Source organism: Onychostoma macrolepis, chromosome 08, assembly GCF_012432095.1.
Source record: "Onychostoma macrolepis isolate SWU-2019 chromosome 08, ASM1243209v1, whole genome shotgun sequence".
NCBI classification, from domain to species: Eukaryota; Metazoa; Chordata; class Actinopteri; order Cypriniformes; family Cyprinidae; genus Onychostoma; species Onychostoma macrolepis.
Window position 1 is genome coordinate 14,301,079 of NC_081162.1, and position 21,497 is coordinate 14,322,575.

General features: G+C 38.0%; 1 protein-coding gene across 4 annotated transcripts in view; it reads left to right on the forward strand.

Moving 5' to 3' along the window:
- The window catches only part of tafa3b (TAFA chemokine like family member 3b), a 121,896-nt gene that overhangs the window by 94,601 nt on the left and 5,798 nt on the right, over positions 1-21,497 (forward strand). The gene's annotated exons all lie outside the window — the stretch shown is intronic.

Genomic DNA, 21,497 nt, shown 5'->3' on the forward strand with positions numbered 1-21,497 from the left:
CCCTAAACAAGACACTGAGACCAGTGACATCAAAACTATGAAGAGAAATAGTTCAATTCAGTGGGGATGGAGTGTCGCAAGGACACAGAGGAAAGAGTTTATAAATGTGCAGGTAGTCTGAAATCTTTGTTTCAGTGAATTGGTTCATTGGGATAATTCATTGAGATTAAACTGTTCAAAAATAATGAATTTGCTAATTTGAGTTGATGTTTAGCATATTACACCTTTTTACACCTTTTCTGGTCTAAAAAAGCTTGTTTTATTGAATTGGTTCAATAGGAAGATACAAGGAACTTGTTCAAGTCACATTCATGTAGCTTACTGCATCTTTTTTAAAGCAAAATACTTTTCTCATTTTATATATTAGTTTAATATGTAGCAATGGCAAGTGTGAAGTTTTAGTGATTTAGTTCATTAGGGTGATTCATGTAAATTAACTAATTGAAAAACAAAAATACAAAATACAGTTAAACACTGCTTTTACATGACTGTGTTTTCAACTCGTTTTATATGTTAGTTTGATTTGTAGCACTGATCTGAAAAAACTATTTTACTGAATTGGTTCATTGGAAGATTAACTGCAATGAACGTTCAAACATAATCGATTCACAGGATCACTGTGTAACATCTGTATAGCAAAATACTTAAAAACTGCTTTTCATAACTATGTTTTCCACTCATTCTAATATTTCAAGTATAATTCAAGTTTTATTTCATTTATTTATTTATTTTTAAATACTTAAACACTTTTTCTCATGAAGTTTCATGCTACAAACTGCTTTTGTACACATTCATGGTAGTTACAACCCAGTATTAATAGTTGTTTAGTATAAATGTATCTGTTAAATTTAGTGCTGGTGGCTCAGTGGGTAGCACTGTTGCCTCACAGCAAGAAGGTCCCTGGTTCGAGGCAGAATGCCTTTCTGCGTGGAGTTTGCATGTTCTCCCCGTGTTTGTGTGGGATTCCTCTGGGTGCTCCGGTTTCCCCCACAATCCAAAGACATGCAGTATAGGTGATTTGGACAAAGTAAATTGGCCGTAGTGAGTGTGTGTGTTGCACGAGTTAGTGTACTCTCAGGGCTGGGTTGCGGCAGGAAGGGCATCCGGCGTAAAACATGTGCCAAATCGGTTGTGCAGATCACTCCACTGTGGCGACCCCTGATAAAAGGGAGCAAGCCGAAGGTAGAGAGACCCTAACTGAGAGTCATTCATTCAAAAAGGCTTTTTTTAAAAAAAAAAAACAGATACTAGCAACAAACAACTACTCTTCTAATTAAAATGATACCGTATATTCTAATATTTCAAGATTTTGGCCTGCTTACGTATCTTTTTGCAGATTTTTCTAAGATCAGTTTAACACTCAATTTTAAGTAGCTTCCCCAACACTGATTGTGTGTTTGAGTGTGTGTGTGAGGGTCACATTGCCACACGTCATGTGACAGAACCGAAGCGTTTGGTTTTTATGATTTCTGTCGCCCCTGACCTTGTTTTATCCCCAATCTGCCGCCTGTCTTATATTCTGTCTCTTTCTGTCTGTGTTTGAACATCAACAATAAAACCAGATATTTCTAAGTCACATTCCCTGTGAACATTTTTTATGGATTATATGTTTATAAATAGCATTTGAATGGTGACAAAATAAATTAGCACTTAGTGTTTGTCGGTATGAGACGTTTTGTAGATAGTTTTCATTTCAATTTTTCAATTTTAGATCATTTTCACAAATGAAGTGATAAAGAGAAAAACTTTTCTCATACATTTTCCCCCTACACACATAAATGCTTTGTTATATTTCAAAGCTGTTGTATTGCTACTGATGTATCATATCTCCCTGGTTATTTAACCAGAGTGAGTTTTCAGTGTTTGAAAACAGGTCATTTCAGACTGTCTGACAAAAGATTATAAGAACCAATTCACAATCCCAAAACTTCTTTTTGCTCGAGTTCTAGCATGAACTCTGTGCATGATTCTCTGATATGTGTTAGCTCTTCCTGTGACTGTTCACAGCCTGTCCAAGGCGCCCATATGGCCTGTGAGAGACACAGAAGGAGAATTAAAAATGTGAAATTTTCAAGCACGCTGCTCTGTTTCATCTGTGGCATAAAACATGTAGGTCACACCACCATCAAACCCTCCCAGAGCTCCCCAGCCTCATTCAGTTTTATTCAACCATCTTTTTTCACCACTTTTGGGCTTTAGTGTCGCTATTTTTGAAATCATGTCACTCTGGTACCAAAGCTATTGTATTCGATTCATTACATAGCAGGGAAGCGTTGACTAATGTTACATTTTCTCCAAGAATATTTCAGAAATCTAGTCGTATGCCCAGCATTTTACACTACTCAAAAGCTTGGGGTAGGTAAGATTTTTTGAAAGAAGTCTCTTAAGTTCATCAAGGCTGCTTTTATTAGAAATATATCATTACAATTTAAATGAACTGCTTATTTTAATATATTTTAAATATATTGTGATTCATTCCTATGATGGCAAAGCTGAATTTTCAGCAGCCATTAGCCTATTTCATTCTTCAGTGTCACATGATCTTTTACATATCCACATTTCTTATTATCAGTGTTGAAAACTGTTGTGCGGCTTAATATTTTTGTGGAAACGGTGATGCATTATTTTCAGGATTCTTTGATGAACAGAAAGTTCAAAATGATCATTTCTTTTGAACAGTAGTGTTTTAGTGACTGTTTAGAACCAGAAGTAGACTGCCCGATTCCTGAATTAATCACTCTTTTGAGTTGTTTTGTTTGATGTTTGAATCAATTCACGATTGATTCTTAATCTGAATCGCACTCTGAATACATTGGAGTGGTTTTTCAGTCTGTAAAACTGTAAGAAGATACTTTAGAAAAGAGAATGAAAAGAGTACTGGATGAAGTGGAACATTTATCTATAATCAGTTGAAACCACTTAATGTATTAGTATTTATGATTATATTTAATATTAACATATTAAGTAATAAACATGTACTGTAGCAAGTTACGTTTGCCATGTAGGGTGCAGTGTAACTATCTATTCTCAGCTTAGCTTAGCCAATTTCCACTTCTTTACTGTAAAGTATTTTTATGCAACCCTTGTTTCATTAATTATTAGCATTCACTTTCAGTCTAATTTAGATTGCGGCACCCTTTAAAGCTGGCTCTGGGCTCCATTAGTGTTTGATTATTCAAAACAATGTATTATATGTTTTGTGCTTTTATTTATAATTTGCTAAATATAATTCTAGCAAGGCTGTTGCTTTATAAAAGAAGTGACTGTGGCGGCTCTGGACATATTTAATACTCTCGCCTGTGATTGGTCAAAAGAGGCTTCCCTGAGTGTGTCTGTGTGTGTTAAGAGCGTACTAGTGTAAGTGATTTAAAATGGGCATTTATGAGTGTCTTAAGCAGACTGCTTTGAGCTTGATGGGTGTTTATGTATTCCATCAGAGCATGGTGTTTAATCTCTGAGCAGATGGCAGCGAGCTCACACTGTCCATAAACAAAAACAGCTTCCTATCCATCAGGCATCCTGATTACCGCGGAATCAAACATGTGTTCAGGCAGAATTCTGCATGAGGAAAGGTGCTGACACATTGTTCTTATAGGATAAAGAAAAACGTGCTGATAGGTGTGATTCCTGTGCTCACATTGTGGAGGTGTTAGTTTGAGAGAGCTGTTGAAAGAGAACTTTTATATAACTACAGTATGTGGAACATTATCATACCCTACCTGTGAACCTGCTAATAGATTAATGTTTTTAATGTTAGGTCTTTCAGTGCAGAGAAACTGTTTAAGAGAATATGGAAAAACAGACTAGTTCTCTCCTCACTGTCTTAAAGGGATAGTTCACCCTGAAATGAAAATGCTGTCATCATTTACTCACCCTCGTGTCATTCCAAACCTATATGACTTTTTTTTGTTCTGTGAAACACAAAGGAAGATATTTTAAAGTGTGTTTCAACTATATATTATGAATGTTAATGGGGATCCGAGATGATTCAAGACACTAAAAAGGTTTTATTTTAGGATTATGTGTATACTATTATAGTATTTATTAATATTTTGAATTAGCTTTTATTTTTAGATTTTAAAGTTTAGTAATTTTGTGCTTTTGTTTTTGTAAGTTTTAGTTTTTTATCATTCTATTTATCTTTATTTATTTTTCTATCATTTTCAGTTTTATTCATTTTATTAGGCTACCTCAACATAAGCTTAAGTTAGCTGCAAGGCAACATTTCAAACTTTCATGCAAGTGTAATCTTTTCAATCTAATGTCAGTACTTTATTTCACATTTATTTCACTCTGTTTAAATCATTTTAGTTAAGAATAAAACAATGCAAAAGGAGCATTAAGATAAATGAATTTAATGCATGAACCATGATTAGTCACATGATTTGTGAGAACCAAGGAGGTTTGACCTTTAATGTTCATATTACCATATTTAATTTAGTCTGTGTATGCACGTGTTGATCAGTGTTTTGATTTGATTTGAAAGTGAACAAAGGCTTATATATTGTATATACAATCAAATGTATACACTTATGTTGATTTAAGTGACCATATTGCTTCAGAAGCTGTATGGATGAATCACCTATATGTCCTTTTTGGGGCTTGAAACTTTTGAACCCCATTGAAATTGACATTAGTTGGACAAAAACAGCTCAAACATTCTCCAAAACATCTTCTTTTGTGTTCCATTATTTATGACAGGATTGTCATTTTTGGGTGAACTATCCCTTGAAGTCAAATAATAGCAGCTTGTTCTTACATCGTACATGCAAGTTTGTGAAGGGCTTTCTGAAGAGCTTTGTTTAACTGACAAGAGCAGTTTAAAATACGAGAAAAGGAGAGAGAGAGTGGCGTCTCCTGGGACATTTGCCGTCACATTCTCACTAGGTGGTTTCATCAGGGTTCTGTATAAATGTGCTGACCCCTTCCACAGGACCTGGGGGAGATCGGTCTCACCACAAATATGTATTTCAAGATGCAGATGGAGCCAGCACTCTGGGACAGCATGCTGTCCTCTGACATTTGATGAGACTCTGGATGACAAGACGGAAATGAGGAAGAGATGAGTGCGGAGGGAAGGAAGGAACACAGAAGCGCCGGATGACAGGAAAGGGGAAAGGTTCCTTTCCTCTCAAATTGAAGCCAAAGAATAACATCTTCAGCTTCAACGGGATTGGACAGCCGTCAAAATGTCACTTTTTTTCTCTTTACCCCTCCTTTTGTCTCTCTCAAGGGTCTGAAGTGTATAGGAGACTATTTGTTTGAGAGTTGGCTGTTTGCACTGAGAGTTTGACTGAGGTGTGTAAATGTGGGTCGGCCTGAGAAGGAAGGAACACTGACCTCTGAATTATTGGAAGAGGCCTGACCACAGCAGACAGGTCGTGTGATACTCATGTCTGCCCATGTTCTCTTCTCGTTTATTCCCACAGGCCTCTGTCTGACATTTCCAAATATTTCAGAAAGCCACAGCCTATCTGCATTCTTTAAACAGGACTTAAACAACAAAAGATAATCTGAAAAAAAAAAACAACACAAACATGTATAAGGTTGCATCTCATATAGTATAAGAAAACAATACGGCAGAATCAAAAGGGTATGTATCAGCATTTTGGTTCAGGCAATGTGACATGAAGTGCAAAAATGTATTGATTATTTATAACAGGATTAGTCATGTGACTAAACATCATGGTTCATGCATGTATTGGAAATGTGACATGAAGTGCAAAAATGTATTGATTAATTAAATTATGCCCCCCTCCCCATTTCTTTCTTTTTTTTTGGAATTAATATATCAATCCAATCCAAATGGGATTGCATTATTGCAGATTTGAATTCATTTTTTAATTCCAGTTTGAGAAATATGGAATGTGTGAGAGCAATACAATTGTTCAGTATCTTTATATTCAGTATTGTGAAAAAGTTAGTTCACACCATGGAAGGTTTTTTTTTGTGGGGTACTGACTTTGATGTGTTTGTTGTCTACATTCAACAAAACAATCTACATTCATTTTTTGATGTATGACAAAATAGTCACTTTTTTAAATATATTGCCTTTTATATATTAACATTTATGAAATGCCAATTGAATAGCTGTCCTAATACAGTATGTTGGGGAAAATATATACTCGATTCTGATTGGCTGGCAGGTATGCATTAAAACTGTTTAATGCACAGGTAGATCCAAGTCAGTTTAATCACTATTCTATGCTAATGCACTGCTTTAATTGACACACACACATCACCTGCACACAGAGATTGGAGATCGTGCTGCGCACACACAAAAACATCCACAGAAACTTGTTGTCAACACTGTCCCTCTACTTTCATTAATAAAATAGCTTTGATACTGAATCGCTACATTTTATTTCTCAGAAACAAGGAGGTAAAATCGCTGTTTTTGAAGTAATTAAACTTACAGCTTCATTGTTTGTAGAGAGAGGCGCACATGCAGATGCAGGTAATTACAAACAGACTTTTCATCTCTCTCTATCTCTCATTCGATCAATAATTAATTTAAATAAATGCTATAATTCATTCAAACAAATGTGATCTTACAGCACTACTTCATCTCTGTGTCTGATTGGAAGCAGGCTAGCTTTAACTAGCCATAACTGAGGAAAATAAACGTAATTTTTACACTTCCGGTCAAAAATTGCACCACAAACATCATTATATGTTCCAAACTGTGATGCACATCTGAATGAAATGTATTATCAAAAAAGAAAAAGAAAAAAAAACTGTAGGGCAAGGACTTTCTATCCATTGGTTGTTGATTGGATGAAGCCAGATCTGAACCCTAGTGAAAAATAAATACACTAAAATGTATTTGAAATACATTTATTTCATGCTAGGTACAGTATACTACAAATACATTTAAATATGTATGTACTTAATAAAAATTGTACTGTTGGTGTACTAAACTGGTATACCTTAAGTCTGCTAAATTGGAACAACTAATCTTGTATTTAATGCACTTTAAGTCCAATTAAATATTTACTTAAGTATATTTGATTGTGCTAAAGTGGAACTATTGCAAGTATACTTCAAGTACACTTTAAATATCTTGCATTTAAAGGCTAATATTATTTAAAGATCATACAATCGTCATCAATAGAGACATTAAAACATTTTCTGTTTAATATTAAGAAATGTGCATTGTGCACAAGTAGTACTCCAAATAAAGTTTAATTATTATTTTTATATCAAGATTTAGTATCAATACTGTGGCTGGTATTGTAGCGAAGCAAAAATTGTGGTCCCAATACAACCCTATAAAACTTCTCCTCTGTGCCTCTTCTCTCAGTCAATGAAAATCTCAATGTAGGCATGAAGCATGTTATCCCTAGCATGTCTCACACTCTCAATAAGTCTCACGTCTTCAGTGTGTCTGTGTTTGATGGATGGCGCTTTTTACCTCCATTCGATGGTCCATAATTAACGTCAATGCTGCCGATGCCCTGATAGAGATGGAGAGTGAGAGATAATCATAAGAGGGGGAAAAAACAGGCTAGGGCAAAGTGCTGGCTGGGCAGATTTTGCGCTCAGCCGTCATTTTACATGAACCTCTCCATTTCACAGTTATCAGGAAGGGATGATCTCCTGTCTGCTGCTACGGGGAGCTTAAATAATCTAACACCCCACTCTCCCAAAGAGAGCGTATGCTGGAGGACAGCATGTTTTAACAGATTAGCAGATTAGAGGGCGGTAGAGCAGAGATCTCCACCTGCAACGCCGCTCGCAGACCCCTCGCTGCCAGCTGCACAGGAAGGAGACAAGACACAAACCAGATCAGAAGTGAGAATAAATATCCTCAACATGGCAGTGATCTGAAATGTGTGAGAGAAATATGCTTAAGCTGGGTTTATATTTGCTAGTCCTTTAATATCAGAACTTTAAATAAAACACAAATGCTACTAAAATACTAATCCGCTTTTTTGCCCTAATCCGACTTTAATATTGCATACTCTTTCTGGGGAGAGAGAGAGTGTGTATGTGTGTGTGTGGGAGAAAGACAGAGCCAAAAGAGACTTTTTTTCCCATTATTTTGATATTTAATGATGCTTCGATATATCTGCACAGGAAGTGATGTCATTAACAGCACATTTTCGCCATCTGTCAGAGTTATATTTATGACACATCCTGGGAACAGGATGTCTAAACGCTTACTTTCTGTGCAAGAGAGGTCATTACTGCTCCCAGCCGTACAGATTTTCAAAAGTGACGCATAATCACACATGACAGAAATCTGCTTAGGGAAACAGTAAATAACAACAACTGTTCAGGCCGGTTCGATTGCCTGATATTGCCTGACAGATCCTTACTTTAGTCTCATGGATTTGTTTTCTTTTACCACACACTGCCATCATCGTACCTGTCTAAGCTCTTAGCTCTGTTCCTAAACCTGTTGAGCTTCTTTGCTGTCTGCTGCCTACATAGGCAACTGCTTTCTAAGATATCAGCCGAACGGAATTGGATCCTCATTGACTGGTTTATTATATGTATCATGGTGTTTAGCTGTCTATAGTGCTCCTTGCAGGAAGTGCACAAGAAAATTGACTCACACTTGACTCATACTCTAGGTTAGCATGCAATGTTGGTATATTGGTTTCCTTTAATTTATTTTCTCCCCAGATTTTTGTTCTGATTTTGTGGGAAAACTAGCAAAAAAAAAAAAAAAAGGTTCAAACGGTAATTATTAAATTGCACTGAACAAGTTGAGAGTATTTCCTTAGCATCAAATTGTATAAAATATTTTTTATTCTTAAATAGAAATCTTTTAGAGATTGTAGTACAGAATCCATTTGGGCAATGTCGCTTTTTTTAATCTTTAATTTCGGATAGTAAGTTCAGTATACAGTGATATTTTATTATTATTTACTACTATAGTATTTATTCATATTTTTAATTAGCTTTTATTTAAAGTTTTAGTTATTATGTGGTTTTCAAGACTGTCAATATATTTATAAATGAACACTTCTCTCAACTTCCTCCACCATCTTTTTCCAGTAAGATTCTTCCCCTCCCAATAGATGCATGGCAATCCATTCTGGGATTCCCATTACTCTGAAAGATACATGTTTTATTACAATCTGGGCAAAAGCTGTTATCTTAAAAGGAGAAAGTTATCTTTTGGAAAATCCTTTGTCAGCATCCTTAAAATGCCATCTAGATAGGCAGCTCACTAAGTGTTGGAACAGAGCTATTATATCTGTGGAACTCATTAGGGACACTAGGATTCATAAGAACCATCCTGCTTTAATCGGGTTTATACATGCTCCAATAGACACTACAACAAAAGAGCAATGTGCTTGTACTTTAATAGAGAAACAATCTCTTAATGACTGAAGAGAAAGCGAGAGAGAGAAGGAGAGAGAAAGAGAGAGAGAGCATTGGTGCAGGTGTAATTCCATTATCCTCTCAGTAGTGCAACTGCTCCAGGTGTCTGCAGTGCTCGAGAGCAGCAGGGCGTTTCCTCTCATCAAAGCTTTATAATCATCTCGCTAATGAATATAATAACTGCAAAAGTGCAGACTGTGATTGGATGATAGCCTGAGATCAACCCCTCCCACTGATTATAAGCCTTTTAATGTGACTCATCCTTTCTTGGTTAATGGGCCGTCCAGAAGTGGCTGTCGTGATGGCCAAGATACACAGTTACACATACACTTCCACAGAATTGCATGAATATGATACGTTTTGGTGTATTTAATGTATTGTTTTCAAAGTAAATGGAAATCTTCCAAATACTATGGTTCAGATTCCATTATAAATGTAGTTAATGTGGTTAAAAAGGTTAAAGGTTAAAAAATATATATATATATATATATATATATATATATATATATAATTTCAATATTTTTTTCAGCTTTAGTACTTCAGCTTAAACTCCATTACAGTTAGTTGTGCTTTATTATTAATTTAATATATATATATATATATATATATATATATATGTATATATATGAAGTTGTTAATCTAATATTTATATTTTATTTCTGGTTTAAAAGGGTTTGGTGTATTCATGTACAGTATTTAAAAAGTAATTTATTATTTTAGTTGTTGTTCTGTAGTACTATTAGGCTTTGTTCATTTAATATTAATGAACAATGAATTGCTTTCTTATTGTATTTTTGTTGTTTCTACAGTATTATTTTTGTAAATGTCCCAGGTTTTTTAAAAGGGTTGCAAAAATTACGGCTCACTGTCTAAAAAAAAAAAGATAATAAAAGAGAGAGTTCAAACCACTCTGGCGGCCCATGTGGAGAGAGCTGTAGCTGTTACAGCAGAGCAGGGTATTGTATATGTAGTGGACGACACTAGAGAGCAGGTTAAAAGGGTTTTTAATGGGACGCCCATATTCCCAATCCATCTAGCCTCTGTTTTAACACACGCCTCCACTCGTGCAGACTGCAATAAAGCAAACACAGCTAGTGAAGCCTGCTCTACCAGACACACACACACACACACACATATGATGGAACAAACCCAACTACATCATTAAAAGAGCATCATCAGCATCGACCTGATAATGATTGTGGTCATTTTTCATTTGTATGTCTTTGTATGATATCTCTTAAGATTTACAGATTTCGGACTGTGTATTGACTGATCGCTCAATTCTCTCTTGCTTATATACTGTATTTGTGTGTGTGTGATGGTAAATTATCCGTAATCTATGAATTGTGATGTGTGTGATCTGGTGAACTCTGGTGTGGGGTGGAGCTCAAATTGTCCTCTGAAATAGAGCCTGATTGAAATGGCCATAAAATGACACAGGCTTTAATAGCCATGTCATGAAACTCCCCCTCACAAAGCGGGAGGAAAAATCCGCTTGTAAAAGTGAAATATGTCCCTAGGGACGTTTATAGGGCTGGATCTCTAGAGGAGATCAGATGTCATCAGACTCACCTTTCAGTCCAACTCATCCAATCAAAGCACATATTAAACAAAAGATATATCATTATATTATATTATATTATTATTATGGCAGAAATATTTCATGTTTGAATTATTTGTGTGTAACCTAGACCGCTATTTCCTGATATCGCACACTCCCTCAACACGCTACAATAATACAAGACCACAAACACCACACGCTAGATCACATACTCTGTCAAGCCTCTGCAATCTTCGGTTTGTATAACATGTTTAAATAATGTATAAGATTGCGTGTTTGAATGACGCAGAATATGCTAGTGCAATATGGGAGATATTTTTAGTTACATTATGAATGACATAAGTTTGAGCGATCACTGTGCTCAGCATGGATAATACAGCACAGATGTTAGCAGTAAGTACGCTTACATAAGCTACCTGTCCACACTAGTCATGTATGAAATGGAACAGGTGGATACATTTATAGTAGTAATAATTTAATACAAACTACTTCCAATACACACAGTGAGCAAAGAGATTCTGCTTTATGGAATAATCGGAAATGACGTTAAAAGGTGTCTAGAGCAATATTGTTGTGATGAACTAACACATTTTGGTAGATGAGTTATTCCTTGCCAGACTGTTGGAGGAGTGTGTTCAAGTGTACCATGGTGTTTATTCAACTATGGACACTTTTAGATCTCATTCATCCATCCATCCATCCAAAATATATGTATTTAAAATTTAATTTGATTAATAACTACAGTCGGCATATGATAGAATTAAGTAAATTTTAAGTCAATTACAATTTTTGGAAATTATGCATAATAAAAATATTCTGTTCATACGATATTTACCATTATTTTTCATTGTTTTGTTCTCACATCACATATTTCACTTTCAGTGTGCTCTTTAGGGACAATGTTGACTCCTTGGTAAGCAAGTACTGTTCATTAACTCTTAAAAAAATGTTTTTTTCAGTTTTTATTATTTATTTATTTAGATTTTTTTTTTGTTTAACATGGCCTTCATATAAAAAATACAATAGTTGAAATCGGTAAGTTTAATTGAAAATCAACTCACATAAGAGACACCCGCATGTACAAGAATCTAAAACCCTAAACCATGGCAAAACACAACACATACCCTCACATTTCTAGCAGCTTTTAAGACATTATTTCTCGCTGCCTCAGTGCAGTAGTTTTCTAACGTGTAAGTTTGTATTGCTGAGAAATAATTTCAATTTGAATGTGCTTTTAAATCTAGAGATGGAACGATAAAAACCCATTACCTTCAGCAATGTGTCTCTTTATACATCTGGTCTTATGAACAGTCGGAGAGGTTAATATGAGAACATGTGTCTGCGTTCACTGCATTGTTTTATAAAACCTGCCAGGAATCTGCTTACAGTGTATTGCAGTGCAGTGAACAAACAATTGAGTTCTACACACACAAGCATAGTGAATTCAATGATACATTAAAGCCATCCAAAAGATCGATAACGAAATGAAAGCTTAAGACCTGCTAGTATAACGCAGTAACTTCAACAATAGCTTTGTGCTCTTCTCACTACACTTCTCTGTTGGCAGAATATCTCTTTGATAGATATATATCTTTTATTCCCTCTTCCTTTCTCCCTCTGTCTCTCTATCTGTAGATATGAGGTATAATTTGATATAGAGAGTTATAGATATTGTCAATCTCCTGAAGATCTTCCTTCCTCCAGAGTTTAGATCCAGCACTGCAATATCACACATGATTTTCAAATATAAAACCCTTGATTCAAATGTGTTTCACCTGGATTCGTGTACTAAACCCAACACATTTTATTATGAATTTAGCAAATTCAAAACAGTGTGTCCTTTTTAAAAAAAAGTCAATTATTGGTGTATATTTCATGCTGTTTCTGGCGGTTTCGTGTGAACCTCCTAAAACCATCTGTAAAGCCATTAGCTCATCTTTGTGCATGTGTATATGAATATGTTTATGCATTTGAGGGCTCTTCTTCTAAAAAGCTGTTTTTAAAGCTACACCACAGGGGATGCGCCTTCAGAGACATAATGACTGTCAGTTTCCCTACAGACATTTGAGATCTTTGAACGAGAAACTGTTTGATATATCAGCATAGGATTGTATAATTATATAGATAAACTGGCTCTTGAAGGCTGTGTTTTGTGTTGGCATATCAAAATCTTCCCATCATCATCATCATCATCATCATAATGACCACCAGCAATTACAGTAATGTGTTGTGATATGTTATTCAGAATTTAAATAAGAAAGCCTTTTAAATTCTAATTCCCAAATGTGAAATTAACTTTAATAGACCTTAGTCAGGGTAGCGCCATATTTAATATTTGGCAGGAATAAAAACGAGGCTGTGAGGGATAGAATTACAGTGCATTTATTGAATTGCACTGTTGTTCATCAGTTCATCATCAATACATTAAAAGTTGGTCAGTATTTATTTTTATAAAGTTATGTGAAAACAATGTGGTGGACACTTTGTGTGATGCATTACAAAAATAATAATAATAATAAAAAAAGAAAATCAATATCAGGAAGTAAATAGAGGAAAATAATGATGACATATAAGCTATTTGTGGCGTTGTGTTGAAATTCAGAATTTTGTCTAACCCAAGTCTGTACATGAAAAAAATTGCAATTAATGCCAATCCATGTTATTAGAAGGGTTCAGTTTGCTGCTTTTGTTTAGCTTTGGGCAGGATATAAACCTGAAGATCTCAAAAGCAGAGCAGTGATGCATGAGAGCCCAAGAAAGAGAGTTTCTGGAGACTAAGTGAGCTGTCTTGGTAAATCCGGCAAACACCATGAAGATATCATTAACATACTGAGCAATTAACAGCATCTCCTGTGGCTAGTAAGGTGTAGAATACAAATCTTTTTCCTTCCATCCTGATGATTTCTGATGCATCAGGCCCGTCTCCCTGCTGTCTTGTGTGGTCCCACGATACAGGAAAGCTATCGCCCTCTCATTCCGATTACACAAATATTTGCATTTGGCATTTACAGCTGATTTAGGCGGCACTCCCTCTGAGCTACGCAATGTTTCCCTCACAAATTGAAGGTTTTCTGTCTGTAATGACTGAGTAATATAATTCACCCTTCTGAGAGGATCCAACACTCACAATATTTACATCTTGACATTTCAATCAGCAGACTTTGATAAGTTGGTATTAAAACAAGCAGAGAGGAAACCACACTGAAACTGAGAGAATATCTCAGTCTCACTGTAAAACAGATTCAAAACTAAAAGAGGAAAATATAACAAAGACCCAGGACCACAAAACCAGTCATAAGTCGCACAGGTATATTTACTTTATGTAATATAAAATACTTTGTATGGGTCAATATATATATATATATATATATATATATATATATATATATATATATATATATATATATATATATATATATATATATATATATATATATATATATATATATATATAGTTGGCAAATAAACCTGGCATAGTATGCTACAAATATTGTTGACTCCTTGCCAAATTGCCTTAGTTCCTCTTTTGTTAGTTGCTTTGGATAAAAGCGTCTGCTAAATCCATAAAGGTACATGTAAATTACAACCCGAATTACGGAAATGTTGGGGCGTTTTTTAAATTTAAATCAAATGAAAACTAAAAGAATTTCAAAGCACATGAGCCAATATTTTATTCACAATGGAACATAGATAAGATAACAAATGTTTAAACTGAGAAATGATACAATTTTATGCACAAAATGAACTTATTTCAAATTTTATTGCTTATTACAGGTCTCAAAATAGTTGGGACGGGGGTATGTTTACCAAGATGTCTGGGCATCGAGGTTATGAGTTTCTGGAGTTTTGGTGTTGGAATTTGGTCCCATTATTGCCTGATATAGGTTTCCAGCTGCTGAAGAGTTCGTGGTCATCTTTGACGTATTTTTCGTTTAATGATGCGCCAAATGTTTTCTATAGGTGAAAGATCTGGACTGCAGGCAGGCCAATTCAGCACCCGGACTCTTCTACTACGAAGCCATGCTGTTGTAATAGCTGCAGTATGTGGTTTTGCATTGTCTTGCTGAAATAAACAAGGCCTTCCCTGAAATAGACGTCACCTGGAGGGGAGCATATGTTGCTCTAAAACCTTTATACCTTTCAGCATTCATAGTGCCTTCCAAAACATACAAGCTGCCCATACCTTATGCAATTATGCACCCCCATACCATCAGAGATGCTGGCTTTTGAACTGAACACTGATAACACACTGGAAGGTCTCCCTCCTCTTTAGCCTGGAGGACACGGCGTCCGTGATTTCCAACAAGAATGTGAAATTTGGACTCGTCTGACCATAGCACACTTTTCCACTTTGAAACAGTCCAATTTAAATGAGCCTTGGCCCACAGGACACAACGGCGCTTCGGGACCATGTTCACATATGGCTTCCTTTTTGCATGATAGAGCTTTAGTTGGCATCTGCAGATAGCATGGCGGATCGTGTTTACCGACAGTGGTTTCTGGAAGTATTCGGCCTTGTCCCTTATGCACAGAGATTATTCCAGTTTCTCTGAATCTTTTGATGATGTTTTGCACTGTAGATGATGAGATTTGCAAAGCCTTTGCAATTTAACGTTGAGGAATGTTGTTTATAAAGTATTCCACAATCTTTTTACGCACTCTTTCACAGATTGGAGAGCCTCTGCCCATCTTTACTTCTGAGATACTCTGCTTCTCTAAGACATCCCTTTTGTTATCATGTTACAGACCTGATGTCAATTAACTTAATTAGTTGCTAGATGTTCTCCCAGCTGAATCTTTTCAAAATTTCTTGCTTTTTCAGCCCTTTGTTTCCCCCGTGCCAACTTTTTTTTAGACCTGTAGCAGGCATTAAATTTGAAATGAGCTCATTTAATGGATAAAAGTGTAAAATTTCTCAGTTTAAACATTTATGTTCTTTATGTTCTATAATAAAAAATAATATATTTTGTTTAATATATAATATAGTTCTATCTATAAATGATACATACATGTATACATACATAGGAAAGAGCCAAACAGGAAATTGTGAAATACTAAATTGAAAGACAGAAAAGAAAACCCAGGACAAGAGAGGAAGGAGAAATTGGAAGGTGAGAAAGCGAGAAATGAAGAGAAAGAAAGAATAAAGAAACATAACTCCCCTAGGACAAACACACACTCCCAGACCCCCGACCCGAACTCCTCCCGGGCGCTGTATGACAGTGTGTGTGTGTGTGTGTGTGAACAATGCCTCAGTTCAAATCTTCAGGGGCCATATTGTGGAATCCCATCATGTTGGGAACATAGAAATGAAATACCCTGTCACTGCAGTTAGTGAGATGCATGATGAGAAAGAATATGGTTGAAAGAATCGTTTCTCAGCTGAGAGGTCGATCTCACGGGACGGTTGACATTTACACATTTTGCACACACACACACACACACACACAGCACAGGCTGTTGACCAGCAGCGTCAACCCCCATTTTGACCCAGTCAGAATGGATTAATCTGATGTGAGGTAATGTGTGTGCGGAGATTGAATTGATTGGCTGTTTCACCCTGCGCTGCCCATCAACTGAAGGACAGAGCCATTCCAAAAGCAACATAAAGCATGCTCTGTTCTGAATTATATTTCATTCTGGCACTCACAAGAATTTCCTCTTCCAACTAGCTAAAGGTCATTCCATTCGAACACTGTTGTAACATTTGATCATGTTGGTTGGTTCATTTTAGTCCTTTACATCACAGCGGTTCCATTGCTTAGCCTGTTCCTCATGTTCTGTTGCTAGTTAAGGTCTGTTCACACAAGGTCTGATGCAATTAAATGATACAAAAGTACAAAAAAAATAAAAATAAATCTGGCCTGAAACTATTCACACCAAGTCCAATTCAGAATTTTTGTACAATACAAAAATCTATTTATTTAATCAGCATTTTTGTCTTGCTTTCAAGGAACACAACCCTATATTTTATACAATATATCTTGAACTGAACATCTAAGTGAACTATATATATATTTTTCTTGTTTTAAAAGTAAATAAATGTTATTTGAGATTTATTTACCTTTATTTAAGATATATTCTCTGGAACCATTTTGTAACTTAAATTTGCAACTAAATTTTGAAGGAAGTTTAAAAAAATACTGTTAATCAAGACTAAAATAATATTAATATATATATATATATATATATATATATATATATATATATATTTATTTAGCAAGCTAATGTAGCTTGCGGTGTAATTCTCTTACTGAATTAACTGCTCAGCATCCTAGCAAGCATAACTTCTGAATAAAAAATTAATAGTTACAGACTAATATGTGAAGAAGTAAATAGAGTCAATGTCATTAACAATAATGTCATTATTGTTGCAAATAGGCCTTGACTTGTACGCCAATTCCAATTCTCTGAACTTCTCCTGAGTGTTTATTATTAGTTATAAAGGAAGACCAGCAACAGAATTATGATGTCATGGTGTCTATATCCAAAACCTTCATATAAACTGACTGGAACAAACTGAGCTGGCTTTAGAAAACTGCAGTTTTCTCTTGAAAACTAAAGCCAAAAACTAAAGCACAACTTGCTTTCACGACACGACCAATAAATCTGGAACAAGCAAGTGAGATTTGGAATAGAGGGCCCAGCACAGATTTAGAGGTTTTATTTCAGGCGATATTATAAAGAGGGCCCCAAAGCTGCAGTATCGATCTATGTGCAAGTCCACATAACAGTCCCTGTACTAAAAGTCCCTTCACAAACAGGGATCAGAAACTTTATACCACCTAACAGGAAGAGTATCCCCCGTAAACACGGCGGCTGATGCTAAACCTGCTCCAGCCATTAAGGGGCATGTTCAAAAGCTCAGACTAAATTTCAGCTGAAGCCTCTGGTGTTTGTAGGGTGAAAGCCACTAAGCTATACTGATCCACAATAAACTGTTTTGAATGCTTCAGACAAGATGGGTGGATTGAGAAAGATCAAGAGCGATCTTTAAAAAAATGAATTCAGATGTTTGTTTTTCACTCATTATCAGCGTTTTCTCTTTTCTCTAATAGAACTCTGTGTTTTTCTGTCTTGCAGTTTCAGTTTTAATGTTTCAAAGGCATGTCTACAAATTTCAAACACTCGGAAAGAGAAAAACACTTTTCATTGACGCGATATTGAGATAGTGAGATGGTGAAGATCTCTGCTAGAATTTCAATCATTTTGAAGGCCAGCAAGTAGCCGTCGGGCACCCAGAGCGCTTCTCTTATTAATTTTTTGGTTATGTCTTCTTTTCATCTCTGTGACCCTCAGAGCTTTAATTAAAGTTCTCAAAAACTACTGGGCAAGGCTTGTATGTTTCCTGCATAAGAAAAACAGGCTTAGATTTTTTGGACAGACTGAAGTATTGCTAGAAAAATAGCTAGAAATTATGGCTATTTAACTTTTTAATTTATTTCAATTAATTCTATTAAGAATAACACAATAAAAAAAAAATGTGCATGCTCCCTGACCTGTATGCAAAATTACTGTTACAAATGAGTTTTTGTAATGTAAATTGTATATAAAACATAGATTATTGGAGTGTTTCAGGCTTTCTATTTCAACATGTCACTGTCACGAATCTGGTCTGCACTTCCATTCACCCTCCACCAGAGGTCACTCGCTCACCACATTGACTCACACCATACATAACACTGGACTCCATTTCCCATCATTCATTGCACTGATTGCACACACGGCTGATTGCACTAATCACACGCACACCTGATCCCACGCACACACTGATCACACACCTTATTTAAACCCTGGACTTTGTTTCCCTCTTGGCCGAGTATTGTATGCGTTTACCGCTCCCCTAGCCGTAGCAACTCTACAGAGCCCCTGTTAGTTTTCCCAGTTTTCCCCGTTTTCCCCTGCCTGTCTTGGATTGTGTTTGGACACTGTTTGCACCCCTATTGGATTCTAGCCTGTGTTCCCTGGATTATCTCTCTGCCTTGCCCACTGGATACTGTTCGCCGATTGTCGACCTTCGCTTGCCCTAGGATTACTCTTTGTCTTGTCCCTGTCATACCTGTTTGCCATTGCTCGACCCTGCCTGTATTTATGACCATGCCTGTAAATAAAAGCTTGCACTTGGATCCGCACGTCTCACGTCTCGTCAGCCCCGTGACAGAATACTCGGCCACACAAGGATCCAGCAACTTCTCAGACGGACATTGGTCAGGTATGGACACAACTAGTCTATTGTTTGCCCTTAAACAAGGCCCACGGTCATTGGAGAACCATGTTAGAGAGTTTTTAGCTTTCTCTCATTATTCAGATCTACCGGACATAATCCTGATTGAGATTTTTTGTGATGGCATTAATCAGCCTCTGCGATCTCAGCTCAGACGTGAGGGTCCACGTTCATCACTGAGTTGTTTTTTGGACTATGCTTTATTGACTGTTGGTTCAGTGTTCACTGTGGGTATCGCAGAGGAATGCGACACCGCACTCACTCATGTAATGGCAGCTACATTAGAGCACGCTCGCAAAATGGCGGCCACAACAACACCCTGTCATGTCATTGCTGCTATTCACGAACCAAGCCAAGTCACAGTTGATCTTAAAGAACCAAGCCAAGTCACAGCTGATCTTCACGAGTCAAGCCAAGTCACCGTTGATCGTCACGAATCAAGCCAAGTTAAAGCTGATCTTCATGAGCCAAATCAAGTCACAGTTGATGTTAAAGATCCAAGTCAAGTCTCAGTTGATGTCAGAGAGTCACTTCACGTCTCAGCTGATCTCCTAAAGTCAAGTCACGTCACCGCTGCTCGTCCAGAGTCACAGCAGCACGTCACCGCTGCTCGTCCAGAGTCACAGCAGCACGTCACCGCTGCTCGTCCAGAGTCACAGCAGCACGTCTCCGCTGACCTTCCAGAGTCGGGTCACGTCACGGCTGACCGTCCAGAGCCATAGCCCGTCACGGCTGACACACCCAGATCATCAAAGTCATTCTTCCATTATCCCGGTTTGATGTCTAGTTTGAGGGATGTACCGCTGGTGTCTGCACGCGCAGCTGGTATCCCCAAACCCACTCACTCTAACCCTGCTGTTCTTTTGCATATTCCCCTGTCCAAAGCGCTTCCCCTGATGGGAATCACTTTGTTGCGTTTGGGCTGCGTACACCACCGCAGAACTGCCCGAGGTGGCGGCACATGCTGCAGAACCTCCAGAAGCGGCGGGGCTCGCCTCAGCCCCTTGTATGGTGGTGGCGCCCTGCAATGTTCTCTCGGTCTGTCGAGTTGCGGTCGAGGAGACTGTTACCGCTGTAGAACTTCCAGAGGTGGCGGCAACCGCTGCAGAACCTCCGGAGGTGTCAGTGGTATCCACTCACCAACTCTCGTCTTGCTCTGCCACGGCCACGGAGGCCGTCCTTGATTCCTCGTCCTGTCCTGTTTTGGCCAAGGAGGCCATCCCTGAACTCTTGTCCTGTCCTGTCATGGCTATGGAGGCCATCTACGAATCCTCATCCTGTCCTGTCGCAGCCAGAAGGGCTGTTCCTGAACTCTTGTCCTGTCACGGCTATGGAGGCCGTCAATGAACTCTCGTTCTGTCCTGTCACGGCTATGGAGGCCGTCAATGAACTCTCGTTCTGTCCTGTCACGGCTATGGAGGCGATCAATGAACTCTCGTTCTGTCCTGTCACAGCTATGGAGACTAATTATGAACTTCCTGTGTTCCCTACCTCAGTCCTTGTGTCTGTGCATGTTCTGTCTCCTCCTTGTGTCTCAGTTTCCCTTAGGTCCCAGTCTCTGCTGTGGGTTCCTGATCCGTCATGGCATGCTCCTGCTCTATCTGCTCCGCCATGGTGGTCTTCAGGTCCGTCTGCTCCACTCTGGTGGTCTTCTGCTCCACCTGTTCCATCTGCGCCGCCGTGGTGGTCTGCTGTCTGGCTCTGGTGGTCTTCGGCTCCGCCCTGGTGGGCTGCAGTCCCATCGGCTCCGCCCTGGTGGGCTTCAGTCCCGTCTGCGTTGCCCTGGTGGGATCCTGCTCCGTCTGCTCTGCCCTGGTGGGCTCCTGTTCCGTCCTGGTCTCCGCCTGGGTTCTCTGCTTCGCCGGTTCTGCCTGGGTGTCCTGCTCTGCCTCAGTCCCCAGTCTTCTCACTCCCACGTGGACCTGGCCCTCCGTCCCTCCCCCTGTTCCGCCTCCGCTCCACCACGGGGGCTCTGTCACGAATCTGGTCTGCACTTCCATTCACCCTCCACCAGAGGTCACTCGCTCACCACATTGACTCACACCATACATAACACTGGACTCCATTTCCCATCATTCATTGCACTGATTGCACACACGGCTGATTGCACTAATCACACGCACACCTGATCCCTAGCACACACTGATCACACACCTTATTTAAACCCTGGACTTTGTTTCCCTCTTGGCCGAGTATTGTATGCGTTTACCGCTCCCCTAGCCGTAGCAACTCTACAGAGCCCCTGTTAGTTTTCCCAGTTTTCCCCGTTTTCCCCTGCCTGTCTTGGATTGTGTTTGGACACTGTTTGCACCCCTATTGGATTCTAGCCCGTGTTCCCTGGATTATCTCTCTGCCTTGCCCACTGGATACTGTTCG